Here is an 11,430-nt window from a genome sequence, read left to right on the forward strand (position 1 = left end):
TTTTTCTGCCAAGTTGCCCAATTGATTAGATTGACGAGTTTGCTTAGTTGGCCAATTTGTGTTGCAGTTTATTTGTTTTATCTTAAGACCACTGTAAGTGTAATAGCCGAGACCTAGATTCTCGAGAATTATGAAATAAATACTAGAAATTAGATAAAGAATGAAAGAGTGATTGTTATTTCGTGAGTAAAAAAAAAGAAATACAATCTAAAGAATTTCAAGCTAATAAATAACAAATGTTTGAAAGGAAACGGAATACACATTAACGATTACAGAGATTTGGTTACAAGTAGAAAAGCCCTATCTCTTTACAAATGAAACAACTAGCTTCGGGTCCTTTTCCTACCAAGGTTTCGGCCCAGATTCCGAGGCAGGCCGTTTAATCCTCTCCAAAGTCTGCAATAAAGAAACAAAGTAGTTAAAGCAATTGAAGTATGAAAACTAGGAAACAAAATCAAAGACTAGATGTTTTCCTAAGTAGAGAAAGAGGCAGCAGAGCTTTTCGAAAGAAATAGGAACGACTTACCGAAAGGGGCAGCCGCAGCAGCTGCACTCTGGACACTCCAGCCTGAGGCAAAGGCTGCCACGAGGCCAACAACCTCTGCTCCACCTGGAGCACCTGCAATGTACCACCGAAATCAGTTAAAGAAGGGGCCAAGGACAAGAGTATACTATGCATAACAACAAGGTATACAGCAGCCTAATTAAAGCCCTCCCAATGTACACCCTTATCATTCTCACAATTCGTCCATAGCAAAAGAGAGTATAAGAAATTTCGTCCAAATTCACGGCAGAAACCGGGAGTTTGAAGAACTGCCAAGCTCCTTATTCAATACCCATTCTAAATCATAGGTAAATTCATTCAAAGTTCATGTATGAATCTCCACAACTCTTTTAAGCATATACAATTTGTCTTCACAGAATCATAACTTCGAGAGACTTTTCCTTTCGCCTTCGCAAAGCGAGTTCAACAGAAGGTAAAGAAAATCCTCCCCATCCCTTTACTCCAAACATCAAGCATATCACTTTGTTGCATCAATCAAAACTCGAAACCGATTTAAAACGATCAACCAAACTCACGACAGTGATAACAGTACAACTAATTGAACACTCCCACGGTTAAATCAAAATACGAAAAGAAACATAATTTGGTGATGAGAACTTATCTTTCGGGGCTTTTCGGAGTGAACTCGGGCAGTTGCGGGTTGCTTCGGGACCGCTCGTGTGATCTCCGGAATAGGAACTGCACAGCAGCGGCAGGAGCTACTGCCAGCGCCGTAGCTACGGGGAGAGTAACCGAGCGTCCTCTTGGGTTAGAGGAGGCGGCGAGAAATGGCGGAAGACGGAGCGGACTGGGCTGACTCCAGCGATATCACTCCGGCGAGAATGAAAATCGAGCGAGACGACCAGGCCGTCGGCAGCGCCTGCTCCGCTGACTTCAAGTCACTGGAGTAGTCGGCGGTGGTGACGGCACGTCGCTGGCCGGAGTTGAGCAGACGGCGTTGTGAGGTGCGCCGATGGAAGAAGGTTTTTAGGGTTTCAAAAAAAAAAGGGGGGGATGGAATTGAGTTTAGGGTTGAGCCTAGTATTTCATTAGTCACAGAAAGTATTTCATTAGTCACAGAATTAATTCTCTTGACCACGGAAGAAGAGAAATTATTAAGCCGCGTTGAAATAGTACCCAGTAAATAAATAGATGAGAATTTCATTAGTCACAGAAAGTATTTCAAAATACTTAAGATAATCCCGGAATATATTATACCCGAGCAGTTCGGCAAGACTCCGAATAAATTAAATCATCGATTTAATTAAAGATTTAAGACTTCTAAATTTAGAAGGCAGAAAGTAAAATAATAAGCACACGCTTAGCCATGCATACATGCAAGATGAATAATTACTTAAAGCCTAATTTAAGTATATTATTTTTTTTGTAAAGGAACGTCGTCGCACGACGAGTAATCTCAAGTCAGGTAGCGCCCGTTTGAAAGAGTTTAAGCAAATGAGGTGTGCTTCTCTTTCAAAACGTGATTTTATGTGAACCCTACTCGGACTAGTGTACACATAGGGACCGTGTGCTAGCGTCAGTTTGGCCGGTCCAGTGACCGTTGGAATGTGGCCACATTTCCGGTTCACACAGATCCGATATGGTATATCATCAGAAGTTTAAATGACTGTAGTCTATTGTCAGAAAGAAATAACAGTTTTATTGATCGGGACTTGTTTTCAGAAAAACCCCGCGCTCACTCAGCTTGGCTGACAACTAAAAGAGAAAATGTTTTCGGCATGAGTCCACTGAGTGCATCAAGTACTCAGCCCTGCATGTTGTTTTCCTTAATGTGCAGGTTTATCGATGTCAAAGTCGAGGAGGTGTTGGGACAGAAGGATAAATAAGTAGGAAGATAGCTGGTGTAGAATGTCTTCATACATATTACATCTGTCTTGGTACTCTTCCGTTGCGCAAATTTAGAACTTGTTCTAGTAAAGACATTTGTCCCATAACTACTCTGATTCAGCATGATTTGTACCCTCATTATATTTCAGACAATTTTTCCTTTAAATTAAGCATCTTTTGATGAGTTGAGACAGTTTCAGTACGGTTTAGTCGCGATATAGCTACACTTTCTTTGACTAGGGAGTTGTGGTCGTGACAGTTAGCTTGCATTTTTACTTTATTTTCAACTTTAGTTCTCACTTTGTTCGTAAGTGTATGGTTTAAATTCTGCATTTTAATTTTCTCATCCCCCCTCCCTAAATTAAAGCGTGGCGACATCGCCAAACTATTAAGTGTTGAAATACATTACGGATTCGATTGTTCCTCATGAGATCGGCATCCGACTGTCTCATAAAAATAACTCATTTCCATTTATAGAAAGTTCTCTTCAACTCATTATCCATATACATCAATTTATTTATAACTTATATCACTAAGACCCACCATAAACACGTCCCACTATCAACTAACATTATTTCAATGATCATTCCTCTCTTCTCTCTTATTTTACTAATTATGTATTCATTCTCGTGTCCTCCCAAATGTCCCTATTTTTATAGGACAGAGAGAGGGAGTAGTATTTAGAAAGTGGGAACTTATAAGTATTATTGAATAAAAGTGACACGTGCCTACTACGGACATGCAAACCACTTCCTTTCAAATGACGAAGTTGCTGGGGAACAGTGTTGTTGCCTTGTTATGTTTTTCTAGACTTAATGTATATAGTTTTTGACTTATTTCTTGTTTCTTGTTTTTTTCTTTTGTTTTTTGTTTATTAGTGGGTTCTCTTTGCAAAACCTACAATTATATTTAAAAATCTATAAGACGGTGAATAATTTGGGCGTGTGTAAGCATGGTTATGGAGGAAAATTATGATTGATTATTACACCGGAGAAAGGGCAGGTTGTCAAACTGGTCGTTTGATAACTTACCCGTTTGATTGTAGGAACTTGAGGCAATTGTGACTTTGTACTCCACTCTCTCCATTGAAGAGCAACGTTAACTTAAAGCACTTAGCTAAAGCAAATTGTTCACTGCATAAGGGCATAAGGGCATAAGGGATGAGTGATGAGGAGATAGATGTGGAAATTATGACTTAATGTAAAAAGCCAAAGTTCATTGGTTCAGTGGAGGATTATGAACTTATCAGTCCATGTGGCCTGCACAATTTGAGAATAGAGAAAAAACTGCAACCAATGGAGATTCATCTACCTGAATTGGAGCCGAAGTCATTTCCTCCCAACCTCAAATATTTGGAAGAATATGAGACCATTCTCATGATCAGCAATAGTAGTTTAGACAAAAGGCAAGAAGACAATTTGATCAAAGTTTTGAAGAAGCATAAGGAGATGATTAGTTGTACTTTGGCCAACGATATAATGGTATAAGTTCCGATGTTTTCATGTTTTACATGAGTTCAGAAAAGGGTTCCAATCTATATAGTTATCCTAAAAGGAAATTGAAAACGACTACTTAAAAGGATTATAATGCAAGATTCGACGATGAATTTCCGAAGGAACACTCGTACGCTGCCCAGTTTGGGCACTCTGGATGCCATAATAAAGTAGCTGAAATCGGATGAGGCGCCAAGCCAACTGATGAGCCTGGGATTGAGCCAAAGAAGGATTCTGATCCACCACCCACTGCCCAGCTCGCCCATACCCCCCCCCCCCCCCCGGACAAAGCGGGGGAGGTGATTTCTTTCCAACTCCCTCTTTTATTTGTTGTGTATTTGTGTTGTTTGTGTTATGTATGTGTTTACTTTAATCGTTTTTGTATTTGTGACCTTGTCGGTTTGAAGCCTGGTTATAGTCAAAAGATTCAATTTATTTTATAGTTTTTTACGTGTTTGTAGTCAAGCTTTGATATATAGACCTTGCAAAATACTTTTCCTTAAAACGAGCTTGAGTGCAGTTGTTTTCCTTCCAATGTGGTACATAATTGACCAATCGCTCAAATTCAGTGAGATAGCCAGTTTTTTAGCATAATAATGGCTTCATCAACTTCTTCAAGTTCCATTGTACCGAATCTTTGTAGCAAGACTTTCTCGAACATGGACAAAGTAATACGAGTATGGTGTGAACTGAACCATTGCCAGCACTAATTCGTCTCGCGTCGAGATGATAGGAAGCCCACGAAACCTATTTCTTTGCAGGAGTATCTTGGATACGAGAGTATTTCCGCGCTCTGTTTAACCACACACGGGTCGTCAGTGCCATTGAACTTAGAGAAATCCATGCGATTAGGGTTTTCCCAATATCGATCGGTGTGTGTACTGTGTTACGAACTTTCATCGGATTTAGAGCTTTCATCCTCCCATTCCACTTCTTCCTCATAATATCCGCTTATGGACGCAAATTGGTTTCGATTGAACGCCTTCGTTTCCTTATTCCTCTACCCCTTTTATTTTTATAAAATTGTTCGTATTTTTTTCCTTTCCTCGAACTTTGTTTGAACCATCTCCCGCACTTCTGTCATGGATGATTGAAGAGATTCATATCTTGCACGTTTTTCTGCGACCACTGTTCGAGAGGCAGAGGCTACGGATCAACATGTAGCGATCGCTAGCCAAGGTGCAGCGGCCGGCTGGGAAAACGCGGCGCACAGAATTGACATACTTTCTCCCCAAGATTTACCAAACTTAGCCACCTTTTACCTTATTTGTTGCTGCTCAAATTTTCCTCTATATATACCCCCTCAAACCTCTTCATTAGGATCCTCTTTTTGCCATATAATTCTAGAGCATAAATTTGAGAGAGTTCTTCATTGTGCAAGAGGTTGAAGAAGGAATCAAGAGAAGATCAAGGCTACAAGGATTCAACCTTTGGGTTTTATTGCTTTAGTTTTTATGTTCACTTTGTTTTTCCTTCAGTCTATGTTTTTAGATTATTCAATTATGTGTAACTAAATTCATAGGATTCTAGGGATGTATTAGTAACAACTTTGGTTATACAATTCTGTTTTCTATTTAATATCTGTTTTTTTATTTCGTTTCTTCCCTAAGTTGTTCTATAATACATCACGTTTGAGTGACACATTCGGTGATGATTTAATATAACTTGCTACATAATCGTGAGTGGAGGTTGGCGAATTAGATCCACTTAGTAGACACTACAATTAGCTTCCCTTAAAACGACATTGTTAATTGAGAGTGAGGACTTTTCAAGGGTCTTAGGAGCTTTTAGGAGTTACGAATCTAGGATTGGCAACCCTAGTGTTAGTAATCTACGCTTGTGCCGCATGGGCAAAACTTATGTGACTCGTTATATTGAAGTATAAACTGTGCTAGGGTATTGTAGTTGGAATTTGTATAACCATAACTGTGAACGCACATTCTTGGAATTCTCTTATCTCTCATATTTTATTTCTTCAATTATTTGCAATTGGTTGTTTACTTGCTTTTAAATTGTTTTTATTTTCAAAAATATAAATTTCTCTCGGTTTTCCAAATAGTGAAAGAAGCTCAGTAGGAGGTAGCTAATCTGTGATTGTTTTCCCTATGTTCGATATCCGGTACTGACCTTTAGCTATACTATATATACTCTGTATACTTGCAGGTTTATTTTTATTTTCTTTTTAGTCTAATGGATTTCTTCATAGGAATGGAGAGTCCACACAGTTACAGAGATGAACAGCAAGGAGGGTACTACGAAGAGTGCTATAGCCCTGACCAAGGGGGATCGTATTATGACCCAGACTGCTTTTATTTTTCATACGATGCACAAGATCATTATGCTAATGAAAATTTGGAAACATTTGCAGGTATGGAGGAGCAACCCCGCTCCAAATGGGAGGAACTGCTAGAAATCTGCACCATCGAGGTTCAGGAAAATAGAATCTACTTGATTTGGAGGATTGAGCAGAGAACACTACGTAATTGGTCAATTAGACGGGCTACATAGGGAAACATGCACAACGACTAAACTTACAATAAACATTTAAATCGAAGATTAAACAACAAGAGCACCTGCAACTTCAAGATCATGCTGGAAACTTTCCGAAAATAGGCAAACCAAGTGCAAAAGTAAAGTGGGGACCATATTTCCTAAACTAACTAATCTGGCAGAAAAGTTGTTAAAACATAAAGCATAAAGCATAAATAAAAAGAATGAGGGAGAATGAATCAAATATACCTTTCTTGATAAAAACGAATCGGTAGAAACAAGAATTGATGGATTCGTCGGATACTCTTGAAAATCAACTCCAACGGATGCAAGAACAAGGATGAATGGTGGATTCTTGGAGAGAATATGGAGAGGGAGATGAGAGGCGTGTGAGAGAGAGGGAGAGAGGGTGGACGGCTAGGGTAGGAAGAAAAATGGGGCTAGGGTTTAGTTTAGGTGATTTTATAGTTCTAGGTTAAATCCAAAATTTAATTAATTGTGGGGGAATAAAATAGGGGCCAATAATTAAAATCCCACAATTATAGAGAAGGCATAATTTTCGAAAATTATGGCTGGGAATAACAAGGAATTATTTGGTATTTACTTGGAGAGAAATAGATCCACAATTTAGGAAATAAAAAAAATGAACATTTCATAAACAAGGGAACCAAATAAATTAAATCTCCAAGTAGGAAAAATAAGGTGGGGGCCGAAAATTAAAGAGGAATGCACAAGGAAATTATTTCAAATCTTAATTTAATTAGGGTGAGGAAATAAAATGTGGTATGATTTAATTGGGTTTAAAATAAAAGAAGGGAATCAATAAGGCATCAATTAAATCAAAAGAAATAATTCATCCTCCTATTAAATAGGGGATTTTTTTTTAAAACTCCCCAAAAGAAGTAGGCTAGAGTTCGAATTTCATGTAGCACAAATTAGGGATAATTTGGTTTAGATTTAATTTGGATAAATATCCCAAAACAATTTATTAAATCCAAGAAGAGAATATTAATTTCGAATAATTGAAGGGGGCCGAAAATTCCCAATTAGAATGGCTAGAATAGAAATGCAAGATCCCACTTAATTTAATTCCCGACATCGTAAAATATATAAAAGTATCAAATACTTCACTCCATATCACCCACGAGAATTATTTCACATAATCCACGTAAAATATATAAAAGTATCAAATACTTCACTCCATATCACCCATCGTAAAATATATAAAAGTATCAAATACTTCACTCTATTCATGGTTGTGTTTACAGGTTCCCCAAGTGCATAGTACTAAAGCTTACCCTTGAACATGGATTTTGTACTCCACTTATTGTTCTTTTATAGCAAGACTATATTTATTGTTGAAATTGATGAGTAGTAGCTGGTTGTGAGATGTGAGAATAACCAGAGAGATTGATAGTTTAGAGTGATGGATTAAAATTTGCTGTTGTTACTCACTTCTCTTCTTTCACAAGAGGGAACCCTTACTTGGTTACTAAGTTAGTCAGTTAGTGTTTTTTTTTATCAATTCTCTCATTATCTAATTTCATTGCGATCATAACTTGAGTAAAATCTGTAGAAGCAGCGATGATATGTGTTATCAATGGTGGTACTTCTTTCACAGGAGGGAAACCCACTTAATTTTAAGGTTATTATTTTTCATCAGTTCTCGCTCGAGCTGATCCGCTGTCTCCTCAATTCTCCTCTGAACTGCCAAAAACATTGTAGTTTCTGTCTACTAATTCTTTAAAGATTCTAGAAATAACGTGCTTAATCTTTCTTTAATTTTGAGAATGCTAGATTTGAAAGTCATCATTTTTATTTAATATTCAGAAATGACGAAATGGCTCTACAATTGTATAATCGGATAAATGAAATTTGATTTATGTGCATGTTAAATAGGTTGATTGGTTTGTGGAGAACCTGATGATGGTTGGGCTGGGTTTTCGCTGAGATTCGGCTACATTATCTTGTATATTGGGTGACAGATTTGATCTGAAGCTATTAACATAGTACTGGCATCCCTACGTAAGTATACTTACTGAATATTCTTGTAATATTTTTTGCAGTGTTGATTGTTGTTTTGCTAAATTTGACCTTTTGGTTGATGTGATCTCAATTTTACGATTGGAATTTTGTGTTTTGTGTATTTGTGTAAACTGATTTGACAATCGATAAATGCTGATATTATGGAAGACTCTGAAGGAAGAATGATTTCCTTAGTTCCAAACGTTTAGTCCAGATGAGAGAACAAAGCTAAAAAGTGAAGTATCTGGCTTTTTTCTTTTTGTGAAGTGTGTTTACAATTATGGGAATGAAATTAGGTTAACATGGATGTATTGGGGAGTCAGTATTTAATAAGTTAATGAAGTTGATGAATTAGTTGATTTCAGTTACTTCAGTATAATGGTTATATGGAGATAAGCATGTTGTAGTTGAGAATCACCATTGCATCCTTGTTGTAATACTATTTTTTTTTTTGCCAGAGTGATGAACTTGCTGCACAGCAGGAAAATAGAGTAACAACATTGGCAGATTGTGGGATATTGACTGCAGAACTGATTTGTCTTCCAATCCTAGGATTCTTACATTTAAGGTACGAGAGTAAGTTTATGTTATACTGTAAGGAAGATGATTATTTAACCAAGGATATGCTTGTGTTTGTGACTGTTACAGGGATGGAGCACACGAACTTGATATTTTGTGCATATTCATATTTATTTCACATATAACTTGGAATACTACTACTATTTGAAGTGCTAACATATACTATATTTTTTTCTTTTTGTACAGGTAGAAGAGGCACACAGCTCATTCTCTAAAGAGACAACCAATGCATCTACAAATAATTTGAGCTCTTCGGATAGATTGGGAATATACAATATATAGTATTAGTAATGTGTTTTAGTAGAAGCATATAGGCACTTGGATTTCTGTATTTTTCAAATTTGGTATTTTATTCAAATGAGTTGTATATAAATATTTGTTGAATGATTAAAAGTTCATATGATTTATGTATGTTGGAAGTGAAAACTTAGATATATATACTATAAAATAAAAGGTATAAGTATGTAATGGATGAAAATATATTTTATAGTTATTTAAAGGATGGAAATATAATTTATAGAAATTTGTAGGTGGAAATATAAATTAAATAATATAACATAGAAAAATTGTAATAACAAATATTTATAGGATTATTTTGCAAATTTTCAGGTGTAGTAAATTAGTGTAATTTAGATGAACATTGTATAGATGAACATTGCATGTCACTTCCTATTGCCATTACATATTCTTTCTCACTACATGTTGAAGTGCAGTTTTGGAGATTCTATCCTTACATTGAACCTCTCCTTACATCTACCGTGTGCTGCACTTGAATAACGTGCCACAATAGATAAAGTGCAATAATAATATACTTTTGTTGACAGTTTCAGGTGTCATGAAAGGTGGATTTTCTAGTAGTGACACCAGGGAATTCGAGGGATATGATTTCACTACTTTAGTGTATTTAAATTATAGTTATGATTTCCAAACAATGACATCAGGGTTACAATGAGCTACTATGGCTAGTCACCTAATTATTGTTGTTGATCGGACAATGTTGATTACTAGCATTAAGGTCGTTACTCTTAGCCAATAACTCCAAACAGATTAAGTAGACCCTTAAAAAGCCTTCACCCATAGGTTTAATCTTAGCCAATAACTCCAAACAGATTAAGTAGACCCTTAAAAAGCCTTCACTCATAGGTTTACCCTTTAGAGGCTATAATATTATCAATTTTAATCTAACATATAGATCCTCTCTCAATTCCTTCATATGGCATCAAATCATACATAGGTTGTGTCACTCAAGTAGAAGCATTATCACACATAATTGAATGAAATAAATGAAGGCTTGGATACCAAAAACTGAATTGAAATAACATAAAGAGTTACTCTCAAATCCCTATTATTAAATAGATTATCTACCCATAGATAAAGGAACAAAATTCATAGTTATAATTGAAAACATGAAAACAATCAAATATAAGGCTGAATCTTGAAGTCTTCGTCCTACTTGGGCTCCTTCTGACCCTCACCTCGCTCGAGTCTCATTTTGTTTATCCATGTTCCTGAGTCATTTTGCATATAAAAACGCACGAGTACTCTTTTATGCTTAAAAGTCACCCTCAGGTTGGCCTAAAATGTGTTGATTAGCCATCTTTTTATCTTTTTGTGCAATAAAAAATTTATGGCATAAAAAGTAGACTTGATAATAGCCATATCTTTTGTAAACACAATTTAATCAAATCTAATTGGCTGATGACAAAAAAGAAATTAAGAAAAATTCATCAATCTAAATCTATTCATGGTATATACGAAATCGCACAGGACAAGATTTTCTTGAAACTTATATTTTCAATATGTCATATACTTTTTCCGTCCCATAAAAATGTGTCATTTTCATTTATAGTTTATTTTGCAAAAGATATTTTATTTTTCATTTCAGGGAAAAGTTCTCTCTTATATTAATATAGAAAATTTATTTTCTCTTTCAACTTAACACATAAAACAAAACCTCTTTAAATCTCATTTGGAATTATTTTTATAGTAATATGGATATGTGTTCTTTTAAGTAAAGAAATAATTGTATCGCTAAATAATTATTAGATTAAACTAAATACTCTAGTCGCCAACGAAAAATAATTACATGGGTGGATGGTAAGTGTTTTAATGCGAAATTGATAAATTGTGAGAGAGTAAGAGATAATGTGGGCAAAGTTGAGAAGAAAAAGAGAAAATGTGAATAAAATAGGGAGAAAGAAAAATAAAAAATAATACTCCCCCTCCTTCCCATAAAATATGTCTCTCTTTTCATTTTAGATTGTTCCACTAAATATGTCACATTTCCATTTGGACAAAACTTCCCTCTAAGATTAGTATAACAATTATATTTTTCTCTCGTCACAAAATAAAACCTTCTAAAATTCTGTGTCGTCCAACAAGTGTGACATCTTTTTTGGGACAGAAGGAGTACTATAAATCAGATGTAACTTTGGTTTTCAGTATGAAACT

At 35.9% G+C, this 11,430-nt stretch overlaps 1 long non-coding RNA gene across 1 annotated transcript; it reads right to left on the minus strand.

Moving 5' to 3' along the window:
• Positions 1 to 201: 201 nt before the first annotated feature.
• On the minus strand, positions 202 to 1,568 carry LOC121740800. Its single transcript, XR_006037674.1, has 2 exons — positions 527 to 1,568; positions 202 to 396 (listed from the first exon to the last, which is right to left on the minus strand). It is a non-coding gene; the product is annotated as an uncharacterized LOC121740800 (long non-coding RNA).
• Between the last annotated feature and the right edge of the window lie 9,862 nt (positions 1,569 to 11,430).

The sequence above is a fragment of the Salvia splendens genome, chromosome 7 (genome assembly GCF_004379255.2).
Source record: "Salvia splendens isolate huo1 chromosome 7, SspV2, whole genome shotgun sequence".
Classification (NCBI taxonomy): domain Eukaryota; kingdom Viridiplantae; phylum Streptophyta; class Magnoliopsida; order Lamiales; family Lamiaceae; genus Salvia; species Salvia splendens.